We start from the raw sequence: 10,753 nt of genomic DNA on the forward strand, positions 1-10,753 counted from the left end.
AATAATTAGCAGAGACAGATGAGAGCTAAATTACTACTGACAATGTAATGCTATCCTGCTCGAGGGCTCGGGAACATGGCAGGCTAACATGGCGGGGCCCAAGCCCCATTTCTAATTAATAGTCTTTCTGCCAGTGGAGAGAAAAAAATGGATGGTAATTGTTTTCGTCAAAGGCAGTAGGGAGCTATCAGGGTAATAAAGTTAATTAGCAGAACAAACAACCTTTCTCTGCCTTACCAGAATGGGCAAAAAGTGTCATTCAGTCTGGGGTGGGCAAGATATGACGAGATTAGATGATAGCAAAGGAAATTTTACACCAGAGGAAAACAGGGGAGCAAAATCAATTATTCTATTCTTTTTCTCTCTCTCTCTCTTGTTACAGTGTGTGTGGAAAAAAAAAACACACACATACACACACACATGCACACATAATTTCCCGCTGAATAGAAAAAGCATTTTTCCCTCTAATTTCACGGCGCTATCTTCTTACTCATTATTTGGAAGATCATTTATTTTTGTGTGCTTCCTCAAGAGCGGAGGCAGGCGCTGGTATCTCTTCATGGTCTCGGTTGCCTGACTCCAGAATTTTTGTCAAAAGCAATTTGTGTGCCATCAACTTTGTAATGGTCGAAAAAAAAACAGTCAGAATGCTAAAGCCATTACAAATCTGAATTAGACAATGATTAGAATTATTTCAAACCTGAATAGGGTGGAGATATTGCAGACGGTCTGACATTTTCCCCTTTCTTGATGACACTGTGATTCTCGCTGACAGGTCAGGTAATGAAACCATGTTACAAACAGACAGCCCAGCCGTGGGTATTAGAGGCTCAGAGATGCGATGCTGTGTTTCACTCTGGGCGTCTGACTACGCCTGTTACTCCACACACACACACACACACACACACACACAGCGCTCCTTCGCCCTTCTAGCCTCATGTCGTGTCTCATCTCCTCAGATAATTCCACCCAGGCAAATGTAGGGAAGTGTTTGTACACAAGGTGGTGGTAGCAACACTTCTTCCCCCCACCATGTAATGGCTGTCGGATGGCTACCGCACTGATTGGAATGGAGATGGATGCCTCTGGCGCGGCATATCTGTGCTGGGGTGCTTCTTCAGATGTAACATGTCAGACTCACAGGGTGGATACAAGTGCAGTGGTAAAATGACATCTCCTGTGTGTGGAGATCAGTGGATTTGTTTTATGTGTCTCCTTCAGGCAGAACAACTTTTGAATATCAATGAACCTTGTTAATGGAAATGATTGTTTTCTTTGCATGCCACCTCAGCATCATTTTTATTAAACAGGAGTTAAAACATTGGTGAAACCTTTAGATTGAATTTACAGCCTAGGGGTGTGTTGATGACACTGGATTGAGTCTTTGTGTGTGGGTGAACATGTCAGAGAGAAGGAGCAGGAGATGGAGAGGGTGTGTGTATGTGTGTGTTTGTGTTTTTATTTCATTACTCTCTGTCTCTTTGTGTGTGTGTGTGTGTGTGTGTGTGTATGGTTTCCAAGTGTTGTTTTGTCCTAACGTGATGCTGGCCAGACATCACCTGGGAGCAGTGATAGCTTATCAAAGCTGAAGCAGTCCCTCTTCAACACTGCCAGATAATAATGGCTTTCTATTCAACCAAGTGTAAGCGGGGGAAACCATGGGAACCACTGGTCAGCTGACAGCTGGATAGACAGGTTGACGGCCCCAGTGGCATCATGGGACATAGCTGTCACCTGATGTTCCCATTACCCACTGAGATAACCTTCATTGTGGCAGCGCAGAAACAAAGACTTGGCTTTAGAGGGAATGAGTGTGTGTGTGTGTCTCTATGTGCGTGTGAAAGTGTGGACCCGTGTGTCTTAAAACTAATGGAATCAATCTTAATTGCACTGATCAATACCATGATAGATAATAGATCCTGCCCATTACCCTTGCTTACATGTGTGCGTTTTTACAATAGGTGCACAGTCAGGCTTATGTTCCAATATGGGTCTACAATGGCTTTTGGCAATGGTTCTTACTTATAGGACCATATGGAACATAAGATGCTGTTGGACATTTTTGTTGACATTATGACAAAAGATGTTATTTTAAGATCTTATTATGTGATGTATCAAAAAGTAATGCCAATTCCTATTTTTTGCACAGTAATTTTCCATGCTATAAATATTTTATCTTTCCTAAAAGACGACTTGTCAGCGATTTGACTTTTTGTAAGTGCTAGTTCTCCCAGGGCTATTTTCAGCATGTGTTAAATTACAGCTGATGTTACCTTTCACAGCCACTTGTAAAGCACAAAATCATTTTCTGGGGGGAAATGGGATATAAATTAAAGAGTACATTTAAAATGCAGAAGATTCAGTGGAGGTCAATCACCTGAGCACGTACGTGACTGTGTACAGCGGTATCTCATGAATGCGTGTTATTAATGCTGTTTCAGACGTGCTATACAGGTTGTTTGGAGGGTGAGGTCATTGAGACCACGGATTTGCTGACATGCTTAAGCAACTATGTAACGTTTTCCCTGAGATGCGCCTGCTCCTCCTGCATGCCCCGGCTGTTTCTTCTCGGCTCATTCATCTTCTAAGGCAATATTTGGGCTTTGACTTGATGTAGTGTCATTGCTGATGACTTTCCATGGGGGCCTCGCGGACAGCTTCTTTCAGTAGCTTCTGAACGGCGCAGCCTCCGGCCGCCAGTTTGTTTCCACTCGATTGCGTTCTGCTGGAGAGCTGTCTTTGATCAGCTGCGGTGTTAGCGATAATCAGTGGTATTGTACATCTCTGACCTGTGACACATTACAGCCAGGGAGATGGAAGTGACTTGCGATTTGGTTAGACTGTAGTCAAAATAGACAGCCTCTGTTGTAAGGAGAAACAGGATTTGACTCCCTTTTGGGTGACCTGTCTTTTGCTGTAGCTGTCTTTAGCCAGATGGTAGGGTCTTGCCCCATGAGGATGTTATGTTGTGTTAGATATGACAGTATGTGGGAGGAAATACCTGGGTGATTGTCTTTGAAGGTCAGCTTCAGGAGGCTCTTTGTAGAAGGTCTACAGCGTCCTACCATAGTGCCTTTATCAGACCCATTAACCTCTGAGAGTATTAACACATCATGTTAACAGTCTCTTCCCAACCTGTGTTAGAGTTTGCATTGTTTCAATGATTGGTAGTGATCATGTGAGAGGCGCTGGTCCTCAGGTAAATCACTTGTTAGTTATTCCAGGCCCAGCAGGGACTCCGGTCATTGGCAGTTTGACTCGGGCCAATGTAAATCTGGTGATGTGCGAAATACCCTTTGTTACGAAACAAGCCTCTTTAAATTCACTTAATTCCGAAACCCACAAGAAGAGGGGTGGCATCTATGCGTGTGTATGTGAGAGAGCGCATAAACACACAAACACACACACACACACACACATACACACACACACACACACACCTCTCATTGTGATGCAGCTGTGCTGCGGGACATTGAGTGGAGGTGCCAGCCACTTGACAATGCCTTTCAGCGGCCCGGGCACAAAGGGCCCTCTTGCGGGGCCTGACAATGGCGCTAACTGGGGCTTCTGCCGTGCTAATGTGGGCCAAACTATCATGCAGATCCGGGGAAACTGCTCTCTCCTCCTCCCAAGCACCAGCCCCATTGTTTTAAAGATGTAGCCGGAAGGCACAGCCAGGCTAATTGCCTGACAGGTTTCTGACTATGAAGGAGATTAGGAAGTATTTGGCAGGGTAAGGGATGACTTAGTGGAGCGACAATTTGTACTCATTTGTTGGGAGTCAAAGACCTAAAACTTAAACCTAAAGTATGGAATTGGCTTAAGCATCTTAACCCTATTACTGAGGATGTTTTGGGCTGCTTATAAACAACAATGGCATCGTCCCACACAAGCAGCAGGACACAGGAAATGAGAGCTATTGGCTAGATTGCTAAGGAGATTTAGTCACATAAGTTATTTCCTCTTTTACATTCTGAGTCTTTAATTAGACATCTGTTGAGATTCATGCACTTGCTTGATTTGCATTATGCCAGTTGTCCTCTACTACTGAAATTTCCACGCGAGCTGGAATTAGCTGTATCACTGTCATTTATGTGTCCGCAAATAACTACACTATGCCAATGTCAGAGACATTAGCAGCTCGTTATGGCAACAGTCTTCCTGCAGGTGTGATGATCAACATAGTGGAGGCACCCCCCCCCCCCCCCCCCCACACACACACACACCTCTCCGAGGCTCCAGTGGGATGACCCCCTCCCTCCCTGTACCCCTGCTGAGGGAAGCGAGACATCTCACACCTCCTCAGGGCAGGTTTTAGGGAGGAGTGACGGGGTGTGTGTGTGTGTGTGTGTGTGTGTGTGTGTGTGTGTGTGTGTGTGTGTGTGTGTTGGGGTGGATTACAGCTGCTTTTCACTCGGTGAGGTGTGAAGAGACACACACACACACTGTTATACAGCTCCTCACTGCAGCTACTGTTTAACGCTGTTCCACTCTGTTTGCACTGCTGTAGGATGACCAGCCCTGCACCCCCCCCCCCCCCCCCCCCCCCCCCCAAAGTGCCATTGTGTGCCTCAGTGTCTGACGTCTGCCCATCGCAGGTCCTTCCTGGGCCCCGGGAATGAAAAGGGTCTGTTTATTTAGTTGAGCTCTTTGAAATACTGAGGAGTGCGTCGTCACATAAAATCACTAAAGATGCTAGATCAACATGTAGTCAAAGCATTGACACGTTGCTGAGAACTTACTGAGTATTTACTGACCTGAACTATTTTAGGTTATTTGGTACTTGTGTTGTTCTCTACCAAAGCCATATTACGCTCACCTTTCTTAAGTAAAGAGGGACAGAATGACTAGAAAAGGTATGCAAGTAGACCTATGAATGAGATCTGCATTAGCTGCGTAGTTGAATCTGCTAATAATTCTTGCCTTAGTGGCTTCTGTGCTAACTACCTTCTCCATCAAATCATATTCGTTTCAGTAGTGGAGGGAAATTAGATATACAGGGATACTGAAGATTTGATGTGTCAAATATAACATCTAATATGGGTATACAGACCTATAACTGCAAACTACTGTGACTAAATGAATAGAAAAAGCCAAAGATAAAAATAGGTGATATACACCAGTTTGGATGTTTCATTTTTCTTATTAGGTAGTCTGGATGAAAATAGAAATACAGTATCTCTTTTAATAGCCTCCAACTCAATTAAAAGTTCCAACATATATCATAATAATCCCAAATCATAGTTCAGTTAATGATATGTATCTGGGAGTCTGGAAATATTTTGATCACTGTATTTCTTTAACGAGATTCTAATTAATCAACCAGCGAAATGAGCCCAGCCAGCCCCATCACGGGAGAGCGACGATGGTGACAAGGTAATCATGGCTATTTCTGTGGCGTGTGTGTGTACGCGGAGGTAATAGTCACGGCGATGCGCGTGATGGACAGACTCACACTGAGAGAGACAATGAAGGGTTTCTCTGCTCACCTCCCTGTGTGACTTATTTGGACAAGAGGCTTGACGTGAGGTGACAAAAGTGTGGAAGCAGGTATGGCTCACAGCGCCTCCTCGGGGACCAGGGCACCTCATTTTACACGCAATCACACACACTCCCACCAGGACGCCATGAGCACTGATGGACTCAAGGTGGCAGGATGGACACCTGCTGTAGCTCTCAAAGTTTGTGTTAGTGTGTGTCTGTGTGTGTGTGTGTGTGTGTGTGTGTGTGTGTGTGTGTGTGTGTGTGTGTGTTAGTGTGTGTGTTGGTGTGTGTGTGTTCATGTGTTAGTGTGTGTGTGTGTGTGTGTGTGTGTGTGTTTATCTGCCATCTTTGAATGACCTCTGAATGTATAGACCCTCCCTCCCTACACCAGAGTCTCCCCCACACACTCATATTCTGAAGACTAACCTTGATGTTCTAGTAAAGCAGTTAAGCTGCTCCAACCTCCTGTACAACCCTGTGATGATGACCCTTGTGGGTTTGGAGCAGGGCTGGCTCCATAGAGACGGCAGGCTGTAGAGCCGGGTCGTGTAAGGGGGGTCAGTTTGGCCGTGGAGGACACGTGAGGTGGATGTGGGAGACATCAGGTGCAGAGAGGCAGCGCTGGTGTGGAAGCTGTAGTATTGATCATTGGTCCTCTCCCCTGTAGACCGCTGCCAGTGCATGTGTTCCTTAGCTTCACATCACCTTAATACAACCACACGTTAGAAAGAAGTCGGAACATTTCATTTCATATTTATCTGCATATAAACATATATAATGTTGAAAATGACATGACTGTTTCATGGGAAATATACTGTATGTTGTGATACCAGTGACACATTTTTTTTTTTTTTTTAATGTTGGAACGAGGCCAAAAAAATGCCGAAAAAGTTCTGTAATGATAAAGGGAAAAAAGGAGGATTTTTTTTAAAGTAATGGCAACTTACCCAGAAAGGCAGTCTTTTAGAAGAAGATATAGAGGTATTCTTCTTGATGCACTCTGTATAAACCTGTGTGGAAAAATGATGAATCAATATAATTCTGTTTCTTAACCTGAAATTGCAAAGTATTTCGGGATTTCATCATCTACAGTACATAATATCACTGAAATATTCAGACAATCCAGAGAAATCTTTGCAAACAAGGGACAGAGCTGAAAAACAACATTGAATGGCCGTGGTCTTTTGGACTTCTGATGACACTGCAAATAAGACCAGACCTGGTTCTGTAATGAAAAATCATTGTACGGGCTCAGGAAAACCTCCAATAGACCATTGTCCATGAGCACAATTTGATACTCAATTCACACATCTTAGTATCCAGCTTGTTAGAGTACTCAGTTAAAACAAAAAAATCTATGATGGTGTGGAGGTGCATGAATGCCTACAGAATGGGCAACTTGCACATCTGGCAAGGCACAATCAATTATAGATAGATAGATAGATAGATAGATAGATAGATAGATAGATTCTTTATTGATCCCCAAGGGGAGATTCAAGGTCCCAGCAGCCTAAGACACCACACACAGCATACACTACAATGTAAACACGATGATCAACAACAACAGCAAATCAACAAATCAACATGACTAATAAGAACAGTAAAATACTAAATACTAAGATGAAGATGCGCATGAATGTACTGAGGATTTGTACTGTGATCCAGCACAAATCCTCAGGATTGGGTGTCAAGATGGTAGTGCAAATGCGTCCAACAGTGCAAGGTTAAAGTCTAGTGACCAGTAATAGATATGTACAGATGTATACAGAGTTTGTGCAGCATGTACTGCCATCCAGGCAATGTCTTTTTCAGGGAAGACCTTGAATATTTCAGGAAAACAATGGCAAAATGAATTCTGCATATATTTGAACTGTATTTCTTCACAGAGGAAGAGTCCAGGTGCTCAAATGACCTGTCTGCAATGAATCCTTCAGATTTAACATTTTGAAAAAGTCCAGAAGATGCTTATCTGGTATGCATTCACTGTTAGGTAATTCAGCTTTACAAAAATGTCAAAGTTAAACGAGAGGAGAAACAGGTAGTATCTGTGAAATAATAGATACGTGGTGGAGAATCTCCATGGAAACATGTGGTAGGTAGCAATTTGGATTTGCCGGTCTAAAAATAGCGGTATTATCACGACGAAGTTCCACGGCAGCACTATTTATGCATTCACTCCAAGCGTGAACAATTAGGCCCCACAGATTGGCACCCCGGCGTAGAGGACCAGCGTGAGGTGCACATCCTCACCAGGCACTGTAGCAGCTCCACCATCACTTTGTTTATATCCATTTCAGAGTTCCCCACGGGGGCCAATTAATAAAACATACGAAAAAACATTACATATCTATAATTTCAAATTAAACAAATCCAGAGTGGGATCTGAAGTAGGGTGCTTTATCTGTAGTTTTTGTTGTTGTTGTTGTTGTGGTGTGCACTTCTTCAGACTGTGGTGTAGTCTTTTTTTGAAGTGGTAATTTGTGTTTTCATCCAACCATCTTTTTCTAGCTCTTGAAGACTACAACTTCCACAAAATTGTTGTGCTAAGTGGATGCATGTCAGCATATCTTATCTTGTGATGTCGGTCGGCTGTAATAGCCTTAGGCTATCAAAAGAACCCCTCAGTGCCTCAGAGCTTATCACGCCTGGCTGTATTCCTCAGATCCATTTTTGGACCCTTTTATATGCTCTAGCAAGACATCCAGGCTTGCAGTAGGAAGTTGAGAAGGAACATTTAGACAAATTACTGCTGCAAAAATCACCAATTGTATTTTATTTTTGTCTCCACTCGATGTTTTTCAAGATAACTGGAATGAATCTATCCCTGTGTTCGTAACCATGATCAATCCCAGCCATTCGGCAATTGGCCATTGAGCCTGGCAATACTGTTTTGGACTTCCTGTTGTTTTGGTAATCTCTGTCCAAGTTTGAATACAAACAAATCTTCATATGGATGATCTCAATTAGTATTGCCTACAGTACATCATATAGACATTGTGTCAGACATTACAAGGCTCATCAATAGCAACATAGGAAATTCAATAGGAACTTAGGACATTCTACCAGATATTTAAAATCGAGTTGTATTGATGGCCCTTGCTGACCAGCAGTCGTTTAGGTCACTTCAGAAAGTATTATGAGGCTTTAAAAATGGCTTCCACATTAGCCCTCTGTTGTCAGTAAGGCGCTTAAATGGTGGCTGGTTGACTCTGAAGCCTGTCTTACATCGTCATCCATGAATAGAGGGACTCTCTTCCGAAGTTGATGCCTTCTTGGTTGGGTCCCATCTGCTCTGATTGAAGGCTTATGAAAGGGTTTTTTTTTCTCCTCTCCTTTTTCCGGATTGTTCTTCAGCCCATAGAAAGTACTTGCCCTTGTTGGCAGCTAAGCATTCTGGGCCGGCACACAGGCCCAGACAGAGCCCCTCATCCCCTCCCCTTCAGCTCTCTCTTTCTCAGGCCTTTCAGGCACAGACAGAGGGAGAGAGAGAGAGAGAGAGAGAGAGAGAGAGAGAGAGAGAGAAAGGACCAACCAATGTCTCTGGTTGGATGTTCCAGCGTGAGAGACATTCAGAATGAACGACTGCTGAATAGAAAGCTTGTATATGTAATCAATACACATGCAGTGTAAAGGAGCATTCATCACATATGTATTTGAAGAGATTTCCTACATTTAAAATCAGTTATTGGAGACCTACGTATCTCCTTTTGTGACGGACTTCACTTTTGAATTAAAGCTTAGCCATCTTACAGGGAACATCAGTGTCAAGGTTGTGCTGTTGTTTGTGCTGTCCGTTTTGCGTCATTGTTTACTTGGGGCGAGCATAATGAGTAATTATATGAAGAATTTGGCTGCGCCAGAAACTGCGCCTCAAGGTCGTTGTGAGTGTCCCAGTCTGAATTCATATATGCCTTATCTGTTGTCCACATGCCTTTCTGTTTTCAACGCCAAAGAATGGCCACTCACACAGAAAGGCAGGCCTGCCTAGTGCCATCCCTCATTCAAGGTCTTTTGTGCAGCACCATTTAAAGAAGCTGTCAAGTTCTTTCTGCAGTTGGCAGGGAAGGCCAAATCTACAGTGCCACTGAAGTGACAAAAAGGAAAGTTTTTTTTTTTGCGTGTGTGTGTGTGTGTCTGTGTGTCTGTGTGTTTGCCTGCCATTGTCGGAGCAGAGTGAAGGGGAATTTTAGCAACATGTAATTTACTCCTGAGCCTTTTACTGTACGTAGCTATAGTGATGGTAATTTCTGCCTTTGTAGGTGTGAAAAGATAACCATCAATCAGTTGTCAATTGGTCAATTGCAGAAGTGATGAAAAGGAGAAGGTTGAACAATCCCCTCGCTCTGGCTACCTAGAGGATTCAGAAGCCCCAGGAAAACGCGGAAGCCGGAGCAGTCTCTGGAGTGGATTAGGCAAGCAGGTGCAGACCTGGTAAGAGGCTCTATTTACTTCTGCTTATGCCACTGGTAATATTTAGAACCCTAAAATATACAGCATATACAGCTTTTGGCCTCTAATACAAAGGCAAAGCATGGGAGAAAGCTTATTTTATTTTTATTTTGCAGTTATTTTTCACTTTAGTACTCTGATTACCAGTACATTGTTGTAACCTTTCCAGATTGTGATTCTTTCAGTTCATGTTTCAAACAAATCTTACAGTAACAATATGTTTTTACTTTGTGGACATGCATTGATAGAAATTCTTTGCATAGATGAAGTTCATTATGCTTTGTACTTTTGAGGTTTGCTTTTCACAATCTATGAAGCCGACATCAGTTTTCTAACAGGCTTTTGTGGAAGTGGTGGAACTTTTTAGGGTTTCTATTCAGAGGATCTTGTGCTAATGCTTTTAGATCTGTAAAGCCAGTTTGAATCACTCCGAACGGGGGGAAAAAGTGTTTTTATTGTGTCGTCTGGTACAGTGTGAAAACATCCTGTCCTCCCTTTCCCTCGCCTCGTCCGTCTCCGCCGATATTGATTTTGGTTTACGTCTGCTCCGTCCGCCGGATGAATGAAAAGGATTACAGGCCACGAAAGGATGAGATATCATCAGCTTGTAATCCAGCCCATGGTTTCCTAGCTGCCGTATTGTCTATTCTGTTCCGCTATGTGAAAAATGTTGAATATCAACAATGGGTTTCACTGCTGTATTGTTGAGTTTTGTATGAACTAATCTTGCTTCACTAAAAAAGACCTACAGCTTGGACAAAAGTCTATAGCCAGTGCATTCCTAGCCCCTCGTTCACAGAAGCCAGACTGAGGCAAGGGG

General features: G+C 43.3%; 1 long non-coding RNA gene across 3 annotated transcripts in view; it reads left to right on the forward strand.

Moving 5' to 3' along the window:
- Positions 1-10,753, forward strand: part of LOC134101903 (uncharacterized) — a 98,098-nt gene that overhangs the window by 35,772 nt on the left and 51,573 nt on the right. For 2 of the 3 annotated variants that reach the window (XR_009941462.1, XR_009941464.1), the window contains exon 2: positions 9,744-9,915. This is a non-coding gene — a long non-coding RNA (uncharacterized LOC134101903). Of the gene's footprint in view, positions 1-9,663; positions 9,681-9,743; positions 9,916-10,753 lie in introns of those variants that run through there. The other variant, XR_009941463.1, reaches the window with a different exon arrangement.

The sequence above is a fragment of the Sardina pilchardus genome, chromosome 15 (genome assembly GCF_963854185.1).
Source record: "Sardina pilchardus chromosome 15, fSarPil1.1, whole genome shotgun sequence".
Taxonomy (NCBI): Eukaryota; Metazoa; Chordata; class Actinopteri; order Clupeiformes; family Clupeidae; genus Sardina; species Sardina pilchardus.